The sequence below is a fragment of the Bos javanicus genome, chromosome 26, assembly GCF_032452875.1.
Source record: "Bos javanicus breed banteng chromosome 26, ARS-OSU_banteng_1.0, whole genome shotgun sequence".
Taxonomy (NCBI): domain Eukaryota; kingdom Metazoa; phylum Chordata; class Mammalia; order Artiodactyla; family Bovidae; genus Bos; species Bos javanicus.
The window spans coordinates 31,054,293-31,067,689 of NC_083893.1; the positions used below are offsets into that span (position 1 = coordinate 31,054,293).

The 13,397-nt window shown below is 50.5% G+C and overlaps 1 long non-coding RNA gene across 9 annotated transcripts in view; it reads left to right on the forward strand.

Moving 5' to 3' along the window:
- The window catches only part of LOC133239408 (uncharacterized), a 51,689-nt gene extending 38,496 nt beyond the window's left edge, over positions 1-13,193 (forward strand). For 6 of the 9 annotated variants that reach the window (XR_009733822.1, XR_009733821.1, XR_009733823.1 and 3 more), the window contains one exon: positions 3,005-13,193. This is a non-coding gene — a long non-coding RNA (uncharacterized LOC133239408). Of the gene's footprint in view, positions 1-195; positions 1,951-3,004 lie in introns of those variants that run through there. The other 3 variants (XR_009733824.1, XR_009733825.1, XR_009733826.1) reach the window with 3 other exon arrangements.
- Positions 13,194-13,397: the final 204 nt, after the last annotated feature.

Below are 13,397 nucleotides of genomic sequence, written 5' to 3' on the forward strand. Positions count from 1 at the left end.
TGCCTGAATCTTCATTTTTCTTGGTCCTGCTAAGAGTTAGGGAAATGGCAGCTCCCCTCCCCTACCCACAGTAGGATGGGAGGGTCCCAGGCTGCCTGGGGCTGGGGAGGTGATTTGTCTAATTCTGGAGTTCCATATTATGAGGTCCAGGTGCTTGAAGTTCTCAGCCAATATTCCCCCAAATTGCTTTCTCAGGCATCCAGAAGCCCCCAGGACAGTGGGACCATTGTGGAGCATAGTCCACATCTAGGAAAGAGAAGATGATGGACTTGGTATAGAGTTGCAGGTAAAGTATAAGATGCCCAGTTAAATTTGAATTTCAGATAAAAAATGAATAATTTTTTAGGATAACTATGTGCCCATTATAGTACAGGACATACTTATACTAGAAAAATTATTCATTGTTTACCTGAAGTTTAAATTTAACTGGGTGTCATGTATTTTTACTTGCTAAAAAGCACTTCATTTTATTTGGCAACCATAGTTTGGGTAGGCTCTGGATGTTCCTAAAGCAGGATGTGGGGATAGGAGAGGACGAGGGGTCCTTAAATCTCTTAGGAGGTCCTCAGCTGCCAGTAACAAAACTGTGAGCGGATAGACTTGGGCATAAGGACATTTATTACTGCCCATAAGGAGGAGTCCAGAGGCAGGGAGGAGTCCCCTGTGGCCCCTGAACTCCAGCTCTACTTGCTCTGAGTTTCTGTCAGCTCTGCCTGCAGAATGGTACTCCTCAGGATCACTGGATGAATACAGTATCTCCAGGTACTACATCCATGTGATTGCCAACTGGTGGCTATGCTTACAGGCAAGGAAACCTTGCCCAGTGGCCTTCTAGCAGGCTTCCATCTCATTGGCCAGAATCATCCATCTAAGCCCAAAGGACCACCATGATTGGCTGAAAGCAATCAGACCTGGCTCTTAGGGCGTGGCCTCTCCAAAAGCCTCTCGCAGAGGTGGGTACCTGCAGGAGTACTTGGGGTTCTGCAGGGTCCGATGTCACCCCCAGCTCCATGGAAGTGGGACAGCATGTGAGAGCTTCCAGGGCTGTCTCCTCCGGCTCTTGACCTCTGCAGATGGGTGTCCTTCTCTCCATGTCAGTGTTCCCCTGAGTACCCTGGGATCCCAGGAGCAAACCTCAGTGTCCCTGTGTTTCAGGGGCTCATGCCTGCTTTTCCTGTGACCCCCACTTCACCAGGAATGACCCATGTTCTCCCACAGTCTCTGTCCTCTCCCCTGGGAACATCTTACTGGTCTGTGAGCACCTCTCTGACAGATGGGGTGCTAGTCCTGGATCCCCCTGAATCATCCCAGGAGACCTGAAAATCTGTGAGGGGTCCTGTGGCCCTGTCCACCACGGCCTCAGATGATGGGCACTGGAGCAGCCATCCCGCTGCCTCCTTCCCTCCACAGACTGAGTGCCCATCCTCCCCTTACAGCGGAGAGAGCCTGGCGCACAACAGATGCCTGACTGTTAACTGAGATGTCTGAGGTGGCCCAGCTCCATGAGCCCCGACAGGCTGGGGGTTAGTGTTCAAGACCACAGGGGCCTGTGGGCCTGTCTCTGTGGGTTGGTCAAGCAAGCGGTCAGTGGAGCCTGCTGGGGCCTGATGTGACAGGCATGTCCAACTCCCTTCTGGATTCACTGTGACAAGCCCCTGCTGAGGAGGCCCTTTAACAGAGGACAGGGAGGGCATCAGACAGAGAGATGCAAGAACATTCAGGCAAAAGCTGCTTGGGCCTGATAGAGATGGGAGCAAGTCCTCCTGGGAGGTCTCCACCCACTGGCCCCATGCCCCTTCCTGCACCCCCAACCCCTGTGCTGAAGGAGCTGTGACTCTGAAGCAGCTTCAGCTGCATGAGCCATAAAATGCAGACGCCTTGTCTTCCCTGGGAAGTGGGGGGGTGGGGATGCCCCCATCTCCCTGGCCTTGCTTCCTGCTGACCTAGGAGAGGGGGGGATGCCCCATCTCCCTGGCCTTGCTTCCTGCTGACCTAGGAGAGGGGGGGATGCCCCATCTCCCTGGCCTTGCTTCCTGCTGACCTAGGAGAGGGGGGGATGCCCCATCTCCCTGGCCTTGCTTCCTGCTGACCTAGGAGAGGGGGTACTAGGAGTCAGTTGCCTCTACCCTGGAATCCACTGTAGGACAGACCTGGGAGCTGCTGAGTATTCCTGACAGAATCTAACTTGATTCAGTTTGATGGGCATTTAGTCAGAGCCTGCACTGTTCCAGGCTTCGGGGCCAGGGTATCTCCAGGGAGGTGTAACTCCCACATTTATTCAGTACAGCATGTCAAGGATCAGGCTAAGTGTTTTATATGCTTTAATGTCTTTTTAACCTCATAGCATCCCTGTGAGGCAGGTATTATCCTTATTCCCATTTTGCTTAGTCGCTGTGCTCAGTCGTGTTGGACTCTCTGCAGCCCCATGGACTCCCCTGCCCATGGAATTTTACAGGCAAGAATACTGGAGCAGGTTGCCACTTCCTACTCCAGGAGACCTTCTCCACCCTGGGATCAAACCCGTGTCTCTCACACCGCCTGCATTGGCAGGTGGATTCTTTACCCCTAGTGCCACCTGGGAAGCCCATTCCCATTTTACAGATGAAAAAAATGAGGTTCCAAGAGGTTTAGTTAACCTCACAAGTACACAGGTAGTGAGAAGCAGGGTCAGGACTTGAGGTTAGGCCTATCTACTTGACCCCTAAATCTGTCCTTGGCCTTGAGGGGTTCACTGTCCCCATAGGAAGAACTTATGAGTGCCCATCTCCAAGGGGAAGGAGGACATGGAGTGTTGTTCCCTCCTGTGCTGGGGCAAAGAGTCTCCCTAGATGGTCCAACACCCAACCCAGCAGCTGAGCCCAGGTATTCCCACCCCATTCTGTCCTCTTCATCCTCTTTCTCTTCTAGGCAGTCTTCTCTTGTATGGGGAAGGGGGTGGCAGGAGATAAAATATAAGGCTGAATGGAGCCACCTGTCTTTGGGGACGCATTGGTTTCTCTCTCAGGAGGCTGTGCTCGGCATGCAGAGAATTCTCAGCCCCTGTGCAAGAGGCAAGCAACACTGTGACCCGTGAGTCCTGGGGCATAACCAGAAGGTACAGAATGATGGGCAAGCTATTCCACAGCTGGTGACTGCCGGTTGGGCAGACCAGATCTCTGATGTGCCTGCCATTAACCCTTTGGTTGCTAGACATTCGGCCCTCCAGGGAAGCCTAAGGTAGGGGGCTGGGGCAGAGGGTACTGAGGGGACTGTCTCAACTGGTATACAGGGTGTTCCAACATCCAGCCAAGCAGCATGGCTGCCCAAGCATCCTGTCAGCACGGCACCCTTGGTCTGGGAGGCTCAGGAAGACAGCCTGTGGTTTCATGGGTTGGGGAGGGCTCTTTGGGCATGGCGGCTTCTCTGGCCGGCACTTGGACTGGTTTCTTTTTCCTGTTTGGCTCCCAAAGGGCCCGATAATGGAATTGAAGAAATCTGAATGAATCGTCTGATGTGTCATGACTAAGCCTGCAATGTGCCAAGTGTCCCCCAGGAGAGGCCCTTGGATAGCAGACTGGAGCACCACAATTACGCGTTGGAGACCATTTCCAGAGAGAGCCACCGACGTTGGTGGCTCTGAGCTCTAGAAGCTCTTGGAGGGTTTGAGGAATTGTCCCGTGGATTTGTGGCACCAGGCTCTCAGCGTGAGACTGAGGGGTGGTGGTGCAGCTCGCTAGTCCAGCGCTGGTGGTGGATGATTCTCCCAGTGCATGCAGCCTGCTTAACTTCTGGGCAGTTTTAATTACTCTCTAGTTCTTTTACTGATCCCATCTTGACCTCCCAGATCTGTGTCTTGCTCTTTGTTTAAGCTTCTGGAGCCTTGTAGGCTCATTCTCATTTCATTTCCACTGACACTCAAGTGTGTTCAGGGAGCCCTTAAGCATTTCTTTTTCTGCCTCCACTCCCCTTCTGCCTCCTTACCACATCTATTCTTCTCCAGGGAGAATATTCTCAATTTTATTGACTGTTCTTCTGGTGGTTTTATGGTTAGGTGCCTTTACCATCTGGATCAATGGATATGAGATTTATTAATATTTATATCTTACTTGACATGGACTCCTTAGAAATCTGGTACTCATATAGATGATGGTAGCCAAAAGCTTTTAATGGGCTTGAGCTCTGTGCCACTAATACTGCGTGTTCATTTTCTCTTTAATTATGTGTGTGTGTGTGTGTGTGTGTGTGTGTGCGCTAAGTTGCTTCAGTCCTGTCTGACTCTTTGCGACCCTATGGACTGTAGCCTGCCAGGCTCCTCTGTCCATGGTGCGATGACCTTTTAAATTTAAATTGATACTATTGGGCTGTCCAAAAAATTTGTTTGGGTTTTTCTTAACATCTTACAGAAAAACCCAAATGAACTTTTTGGCCACCTGATAATATTACCCCCCACTTTATAGATGAGGATACTGAGATCTGGGCTTCCCAGGTGGTACTAGTGATAAAGAACCCACCTGCCAATTGCAGGACAAGGCTAAGAGACATGGGTCCGATCCCTGGGTCAGGAAGATCCCCTGGAGAAGGGCATGGCAACCCACTCCAGTATTCTTGTCTGGAGAATCCCATGGACAGAGGAGCCTGGTGGGCTACAATCCATGGGGTGGCAAAGAGTCCGACATGACTGATGTGACCTAGCACACATGCATACTGAGACTCAGGCTGGGTAAGTACCTCCCTTAGTAATGTAGTCAATAAGAGGATACAGCTGGGACTGGACCCGACAAGTCTAACCCCAGGGCCTGAGCTCTTAACCCCTCCACCCTGTTTCTCAAATTGTGACCCTCCAACCACTGTGGGAAGTTCCTGGGGCCTTGTGAGAAATGCTGGGTCTCAGGCCCCCAACCAGGATCCCAGGTAATTCACATGCACATTTGAATTGGGACAGTCTGGTCTGAAAGCACATGGATCCCTTGGCTTCTACTGATGCTGCCTGAGACCACACTGGAGTTGGTGCTCACAGATCCCCTCTACTCCAGTTGACATTGTCCTCAGGCTCATCTCTGTCCTGTCTAGGTCCTTCTCTCAGGAAACACGATTTGTCAGAATGAAGATATTATGGTTAATATTATGTGTCAACTTAGCTAGGCCTTGGGACCCAGATATTTGACATTATTCTGTTTCTAAGATGATTTTTATAGGATTAAGTTATAATTTAAATCAATAGGCTTTGAGTAAAGCACATTCGCCTCAATAATATGGGTGAGCCTCATCCTTTCAGTGGAAGGCCTCAATAAAATAGAGCAACGACCTCCTTAATAGAAAAAGCCTGAAGAAGAGGAATTTCTGCCAGCAGACTGCCTTCAGACTCAAACTGCAGCTTCAGTCCTTCCCTGGATCTCTAGACTGCAGCCTGGCCTGTAGATTTTGGACTTGCCAGCCTCCATGGCTATGCAAGCCAGTTCCATGCAATCTCTATTTCTCTGGCTTAATCTCTCTCCTCCCGCTCAATACCCTACTGGTTCTATTTCTTGGTGAAATCTGGTTGATACAGATAGCTAAGGACTCACCAGGTAATTTTATTCTTTCACTGTCTAGTCCCTAAGTTGAACCAATAATTAAGGATCCCAACACCCTCCCTCCAAATCTTTGGGCTCCCCAGGCACTCTCTCCTTTTTCAACCCCAGCAGCCTTAGGCCAAGGAGTTTCCAGCACCGTCTCTCTGTACAGTACTGTCCTAGGGATCCTGGGAGATCTGTGAGAACAATGTTGTGGCATAAGAGGGGCCTTAGAGACACTTAGTCAAGTCACCACCGTACATAGGAAAAGACTGAAGCCCAGAGGGGAGGGGGCTTCCCAAAAGCACATAGCTGTCACATTGCCAGGATGAGAACCCGGCTCTTTAGATTTCTAGGTCTGTCTGTTGAATTTCAGGAAGCAGATATCATAATCAAGCTGGATATTAAGGCGAATTCATGGAGTGGACTATTTACAAATGTATGGGCAGGGTTCAAGCACACTGAACAGGGTGATGAAAGACCCCAGATTAGTATCAGCAGAAAACTGTCACCACACCTGTGTCTGAAGGGTTCCAGGGAGAGCACAGTGATGGAAGCTGTAGCAAGCTACACAGAGGAGAGGGCTGCCAGCCAGCAGCTGTGGCCTTGGGTGGAGGAACACAGCCACTGCCAAGCTAAGACCATCAGGGAAGTTGCTGGGGAGATAAATCCCCCAGCCTCTCTCTCCTCCCAACTTCTGATCTCCTATGGGCTCAGACCACCTGGAAACCAGATATCAAGGAAACTGTTGATGCAGTCCACGGAGTTCGGTCTCCCGAGGTGAGAAGGCACTCATCCTTCAAAGCACGGACACTCTCCTCTGAAACACTCTCCTCTGAAACACGATCCTGTTGTTCTTTGCTTTGGTCTGGTCTGTTCTGGCTGGCAGCAGGATGTGCTTCAGTCAACTCTCTGCTTCACATCCTTTACTGGGTGTGGTGTCCACTGGGAAATGACAAGTGATCCATTCAACCACTCATAATATATGAGAACTCACATTTGCCAAAACCTTTCATGTTTCATATGGTCTTCAAAACAACCTCACGTGGAAGGAACTTGTTATTCATGGTTTAGAGATAAGGAAGCCAGGTTCAGAGATGTTAAGTCACTTATCCAAAATCAGCAGCCTAAGATGACTCCAGAAGTTTATTTCACAACAGCAGCCTAAGATGACTCTGGAAGTTTATTTCACAAGCATTTATTGAGTGCTGGCCAACTCCAGGCCCTGTGTGAGGGGGTAGGGGTGCAGAGATGAGCCCAAGCTTGTCATCCAGGGGGTCTGGGCACAGATGGCAAATGTTGGCATGTTTCCCAATTTGCTGCCTCTGTCTTACCAAGTCAAAGCATTTTCTGAGTACCACTTTGGGGGTCCCCATGGTGGGCTTGCTTGTCGTTATCATTCCTGCCCTCCAGGAGCTTACAGTTTTCTTGAAGAGATGAGAAGTGTGTGTGGAAACAGTAACCAATGCCGTTAGCCAAGTCAGTGGTGCTGGAGAGGATGTAAAAATTCAAGAAGAGGTCTGCTGGCTCCAGCTGTGTGTGTGTGTGGGGGTGATCCATAGACGTGTCAGAAAGGAGGTGGGATTTCAGCTGTTTTCTGTGGGAAGAATGGTCCATGTTCAGCGAGGGAGATAGGGAACAGAATTTTAAGGAGGAACATCATAGCTGTGGTGGTAGGAAAGCAGAGAACTTGTTCTGGAGACACAGAGGCCAGTCCGGTGCAGCCCTGGGGAGGAGAGGAGAGTACCATGGGTCTTCCTACAAGAGAAAAGAGAGAGATGTTGAGTTATAGAAGAAAGCACTCAAGTGGCTGTTGTAGCAGGGAGAGATGAGATCGGGAAAGCGGGTGTTCGTGGAGGATCTTGTTCTCGAGACTGCTGGGTTTATCACTAGTGTCATCTGCTCTCAAAGTCTTGACTTCAGCATCAGGCTGTGCTGTCCTAAGATTCCAGTTGGTTCCATGGTCTTCAGGATGTCTCTGACTCCCCTGGCAGTGGGGAAGGACACCCAGGAGCTGGGTCGGGTGGCATAAACACACACCCAGAGTCTGCACAGTCGAGCCCCTGCTGACCCCTCTGACTCCACCTCCCATCACAGCTCCTGCCACTGCCCACTTGACTGACTTAGCCCTTGGCACACTGGCCTGTCCATCCATCCAGCACACGGATCTCTGTGCCACATGGCCTTGGCCCTTGCTATTCCCTCTGCCTGGAATGTTCTTCTTTTAGCCTGGCTCCTTCTGATCCTTCACTTCTGATTTCAAGTATCTCCTCTCAAAGTGGCCTTTCCTAAGCACTCCATCTAAAAGAGGGCTCTCTCTACCTCCTGGTTACTCTGTGACATCAGATTGTTGTTCATGACCTTCACAGTACTTCCTACCCTCTGCAACTTCCTCATTTATTATCTGTTTACCCCCTCTGTAAGATCTGTGAGGGCATGGACCTCCCAGAATATGCCTGACATGGTAGATACTCAGTTGACATTTATGGAATTGATGAATGAGCATGACTTCTTTTCAATCTGCTTTGACCTGATAAGAAAGTGTAAAGGGTGGACCTGCCTTGGTGGGGGGTGGGGTGGGGTGTCCTGTGGACCTCTTGGAATTATGGGAAAGCTTATATTGTTTTCTTTTCCCTGGGAAGTAGGTCGATGGTAATCCTTAGGGTTCTTCACCAAATACTTCTTTGGCCCCTTTGAAGGGGAGGCGTTGCCTTGGGACTTGTTGTGGCCTTTGGAATGTGAATGGAGATGCTGTAGGTCACTTCCGGGCAGGTACTGGAAGTGCCAGATGTGAGTTAGCCTGTGCCTTTCCTCCACCAGGATGGTCATGGATTTGTACATTGAGATGGTGTCTCTATCAGGCTGAGTCTCTGAATGACCACAACAAGAAGAGCTCTGCTGACCCACACTGGACATAGAGCAGGAGCAGGAAGTTTACTTTGTTTGTGTTAAACCACAGAGATTGTGTTAGCACAGCACAGCCTTGCCCCTCCTAACTGCTGAAGAGCCTTTAGTTTTCATCAGGTTCTCAGAGGGGTCTATTAGCCAAGCAAGGTCCAGAATCACTGGCTCAGGGGTCAGCTGGAAGGGTATGGCATGCAGGGAAGGTTAAACACACATTTACTACATACCCCATTATGTGCCAAATGCTTTGCTGAGTCCTTCACATGTATCATGGTGCTTAATTTCCAACAACCTGGGGAGGTAGCTAGCGTGAGTCCCATTCTATGGACCAAACTGGGACTCAGAGAGTTTAGAGCATTGGTACTCAAAGTGTGGTCTGCAGACCAGTAGCATCTACGTTTCTAACAAGTAGTAGAGCTTGTTAGAAATGCAGAATTTCAGGTCCCTCTCCAGTCCCACTATATCAAAATCTGTGTTTTAATAATAGCTTACCAGGTGACTTGAGTGCATTTTAGAATTTGAGACAAATTTATCACATAGATTTGGGGGACTTGCTTGATATCCTCTAGCTAACAGCAGATATAGATAAGGGATCCAGGCAGCCATCATTCAAGAGGTGGGGGTGGCTCTACCCTCCACCCTCATGTTAGGAGAATGGGAACCAGGATGTGCAGAGCTTGGGTCAGGCATCTGAATCCCAGCTGGTATTCACTGGCTCCCCTGGCAGGCATATCTTCAAATAGTTTGAGTGGTTGATGGTAAACAAAGCTATTTATTGATTTACAAAACTACCCAGACGCTGTCTAGGGTGTATGTTTCTTCTAGCTGTGAATTACTGAGTAAAGGCTGGTGGTGGACTGGGGGAGACATTGTCAGACACATTGTCCATGGTGGGGAAGTCTCACCCTTAGCACACAAACCGTGACTGGGGACCCAAGATAATTCCTTGATGATGGCAGGCACATGTCTTAAATCTCTGTATGTGACAGAGTTGGGATCCCTTGGCTTTGAGCTTGGTGCCTGTTTGGACCATGAAGTGTCCTGATTCTCTGGGACTGAATCCTTCAGAAGATCTCACATGGTGCCTGGGCTTGGGCTCTGCTTGCACGAACTGCTCTGTTATCACATTATAGATGAGGAAATGACCAGGAAACCATGCCAGGAGAGAGACTGCCGCTCCCTGGGTCCATGGCCAGGGCTGGGCATCTGTGGAAGGCTGATTTCTGTGGCCCGTGGCCTCTGGCACCCTTGTCAGTTGGTGGCATTCATCTCTTTGGAGCTCCCATGGAGTGGCTGAGGAAATTGGAGCTCTTGGGTAGAGGAGTATAATTTGGCTTCTCTTGACTGAAATTATGAGATCATCAGCTTTTCTCCAGATATTTAGAGTTTCTGTGAAAAAGGCAGATCTCTGTCTTTTCGTTATGACCTGGTTATCTGCTCAGCTAAGTGAGAAATTTCATGTTACAGAGCGATCAATTAAGGCAACAAATATATATTTGGTACCTGCTGAGTGTTAAGGACTGGGAATACAAAAAAGTACTTTTGCCTTTGGTTAGGCTCTGGACTCGGAGCAGGCAATGGCACCCCACTCCAGTACTCTTGCCTGGCAAATCCCATGGACAGAGGAGCCTGGTGGGCTGCAGTCCATGGGGTCGATGAGGGTTGGACATGACTGAGCGACTTCACTTTCACTTTTCACTTTGATGCATTGGAGAAGAAAATGGCAACCCACTCCAGTGTTCTTGCCTGGAGAATCCCAGGGACGGGGAGCCTGGTGGGCTGCCGTCTATGGGGTCACACAGAGTCGGACACAACTGAAGTGACTTAGTAGCAGCAGCAGGCTCTGGACTAGTTCAGATGCAAAGGAGGAAGTAATAGACAGGGGATGTGGGTGATTGAGGAGCCTGTGGAGTGGTCCTTGGGCCCACACAGGAGGAGATGACAGGGCCGGGCAGGGGCTTTGAGCACTGGCTGAGGACTCAGATCTGGGCTCCAGTTCTGGTCACCATGGCTCCCTCAGGACCACATCTGTTAGACCCAGATAGCAGTGTACCGGGCAGTCGGGAGGGAAGAAGACCACTGCCAGTGATTGAACTCTCCTTATGAGCCAAATGTTGGAGTTAGGCACAAGCATTATTGAAATTTGGATCAGACTTAGGGGACGTTGGCGGGGAGGGCAAGGCCATCTGAGACTCATCTGTGAGTTGGGGCATGAGTTGCCAGAGGCCCCAGAGCCAGTTGGTGGCAGAACTGGCTCCAGCTCCTAGGCCTCTGGTCTCTTTCCGCGTTGACTGGGCACTTGCCCCATTTTCTCAAGCTGGGCTCGTTTTTGTTCTGATATGGAAATGTGGCTGTAGAGGGGCTGAATGTAGCAGAGAGGCGCACCCAGGACCGTGGCCAACTCCCTTCCCATAGATAAATGCAGCCCGAACCTCCATTTGGCAATCAGCAGAAAAACTAAAGCAGAGAGGCTCTCATCTCCCTTTCCCCCGCTCACCCCACTCTGACAGATTTATTTTGGAAAGCGACAGGAGGCTAATGGCATCACTTAATTTCCCTGATAATAAATTACCCCCAAGTGCAACAATTAAACGTTTCACAACATAGTTTCCTTCTACAATAAGCTTCCTCACAGGCTCCTCTCGCTCTGACACTCCTCCTCCCTGCCCCGCCCTCATGGCCCCGCCCCACCCCGCCCCCTCTGGCCCTGCCTTTGCACCTTCTGGCCCCACCTCCACCCGCCCCCTCCTGGCCCCGCCTCTGCCCCTTCTGGCCCCGCCTCTGCCCCTTCTGGCCTGGCCTCTGGCCTCTGGCCCCGCCTCTGCCCCTTCTGGCCTGGCCTCTGGCCCCGCCTCTGCCCCTTCTAGCCCCGCCTACACCCCCTCCTGGCCCCGCCTCTGCCCCTTCTGGCCCCGCCTCTGCCCCTTCTGGCCTGGCCTCTGGCCTCTGGCCCCGCCTCTGCCCCTTCTGGCCTGGCCTCTCTGGTGAGTCATTTTTATTTCCGGGCTTCAGGATCCTGACCAGGAAACAGTAATGGCTGGAGGACCTGATGGAATTGTGGGAATGAAAAAAAAGTGTGATGAGGGAATCAACCAGATCAGGGTTTGAGTCACAGCTCTGCCACTTCCCAGCTCTGTGACTTGGGAAGGTCCTTTCCTTCCCAGTTGATTTTGCTTCTTCCTTGGTAGAGAAGCACAGCTTACAGGGTGTTTCTGAGGCTCAGAGCAGGGCCAAGCACATGGTAGGCCTTCTTCAGATAGAAACCGCTGTGTTGTTCTTAAATGAATATTGTGAGTCTAATTCTTTTTAACATGTCCTGTCCTGAACTGTTGGAAGGAGAGAGTCATAGACAAGAGAGAGACTGACTATGAGAGAGACTGAAAGAAAATAGAGGGAGAAAGAAAAGGGATGAGGTGGGTGCCCTGGACCATCTCAGGTCTGGGGAGGGTGAGCTGGGTTTTGTCAGAGGCACCCCAACCCTTATGACACACATCACAGCCAAGGGACTGCATCCTTGCCAATCTTTCTAGCCAGATGTCTGAGGCTTTACAGCGTACAGAAAGGGACCAGCTGGAGTTGGGAGGCCTGTCTTTACATCCTAGCAGCTCAGAAGCTGGGTGCACGTCTGTGTGTTAGCAGATTTGGAAGCAACGATGGCACTTTCCCCTGTGATGCGTGATTAATGTACAGTCGACTGTGGAATGCACAGCTGTTGGGTATTTTCAAGGCAACTGACTCCATAAGAGCAAGAAAATACACGGGGCTTATACACTGCAAGGTCTGGCCCCAGTGTTAGTCACAGACAATAGGCAAGCGTCAGCCCTGCTCGCCCCCAGGCCTGGAGGTTGGAGATAGGGTATCTGGTGGTCCTTCCCTGGGAAGGAACCTTTTGCAAAACATCCTGTGTTCGGATGGTTTTCTCTTGTGTCACCCACGTGGCCTTGTTGGCTCAGTTCACTTGGTATCCAGGATGGACAAGACACATGAGCCTCGCACTCAAGTTCAATCTGGAGAGGCCTCAGTTGTGTTCCCATCTGTTCTAAGGACAGAGGCAGGGAAAAGTGGGGATTATGCAGAGGTCTCTACCTCTAATAAGGAAAATGAGGAGGGCTCCGTCGAAAGTGAGTGAAATGCATGGCATGAATTGAGTCTAAAAATGTCACTTTTCAGGGGAGCTAAAAGGAGCTACACATTTGCTTTCTTGATGGTCAGCCTATATCTTCGTACCTCAGTCCTATCACAAAGAAAGGATAAGAGTTTCTATTTCAGCTTGAAAATTAAAGGAGATAATGGCTGCCCAGCCTATAGCACAGGCTGGACCCGCTCTAAGTGCTTGAGGGCTGGCAGCTTCTCTGATGCTCTTGGGCGGGCTTATTCAGTCAGTTGAGTGGGTGCTGGGCACCTTGCCCTGAGCCCAAGGTTCCCCTTCAGTCCTTCCTTCCATGCTTCTGCCTGATTGCTTGTCAGAGAGGGCTGTGGCCTGAGCTGCCTGGGAGGGCTGAGAGAGGAGGAACACCTTGCCGTGGCGCCTTCTCTTCATAGAACCATCCACCCCCTCTCCCAGTTCCTTTTCTGCCTTCTTCAAGGATCAACGCCTTACCCTCTTGGGCCAAAGCCATTTTGGGGCACTCATCCTTTCTGCTTTTGGCCAGCAAAAACAAGGTTCCTCTAGGGCTCTGTCCCCGCTCATCTGGGAATGAGTTTCAGTCTGTTTTAAAAGACCAGCTTTGAGTTAATGGAATTTGGCTGGAACCTGGTGGTGGTGGTGGTGGTGGGAGTGGGGGTGGGCGGTGATCCAATAACCACAACACTGGCCTTGCCCTTGTTCAGGAAACCTATGGGATTAACTGGGTGGGAAGGCAGTGTTATTTACTCACCAAGCCCTCTGTTTGAAATGTGGCTCAGGTGAGAAACTTGAGAGGCTTGTGTGGCTGGAGCTGAGCTGTTGAATATCATAGCAGA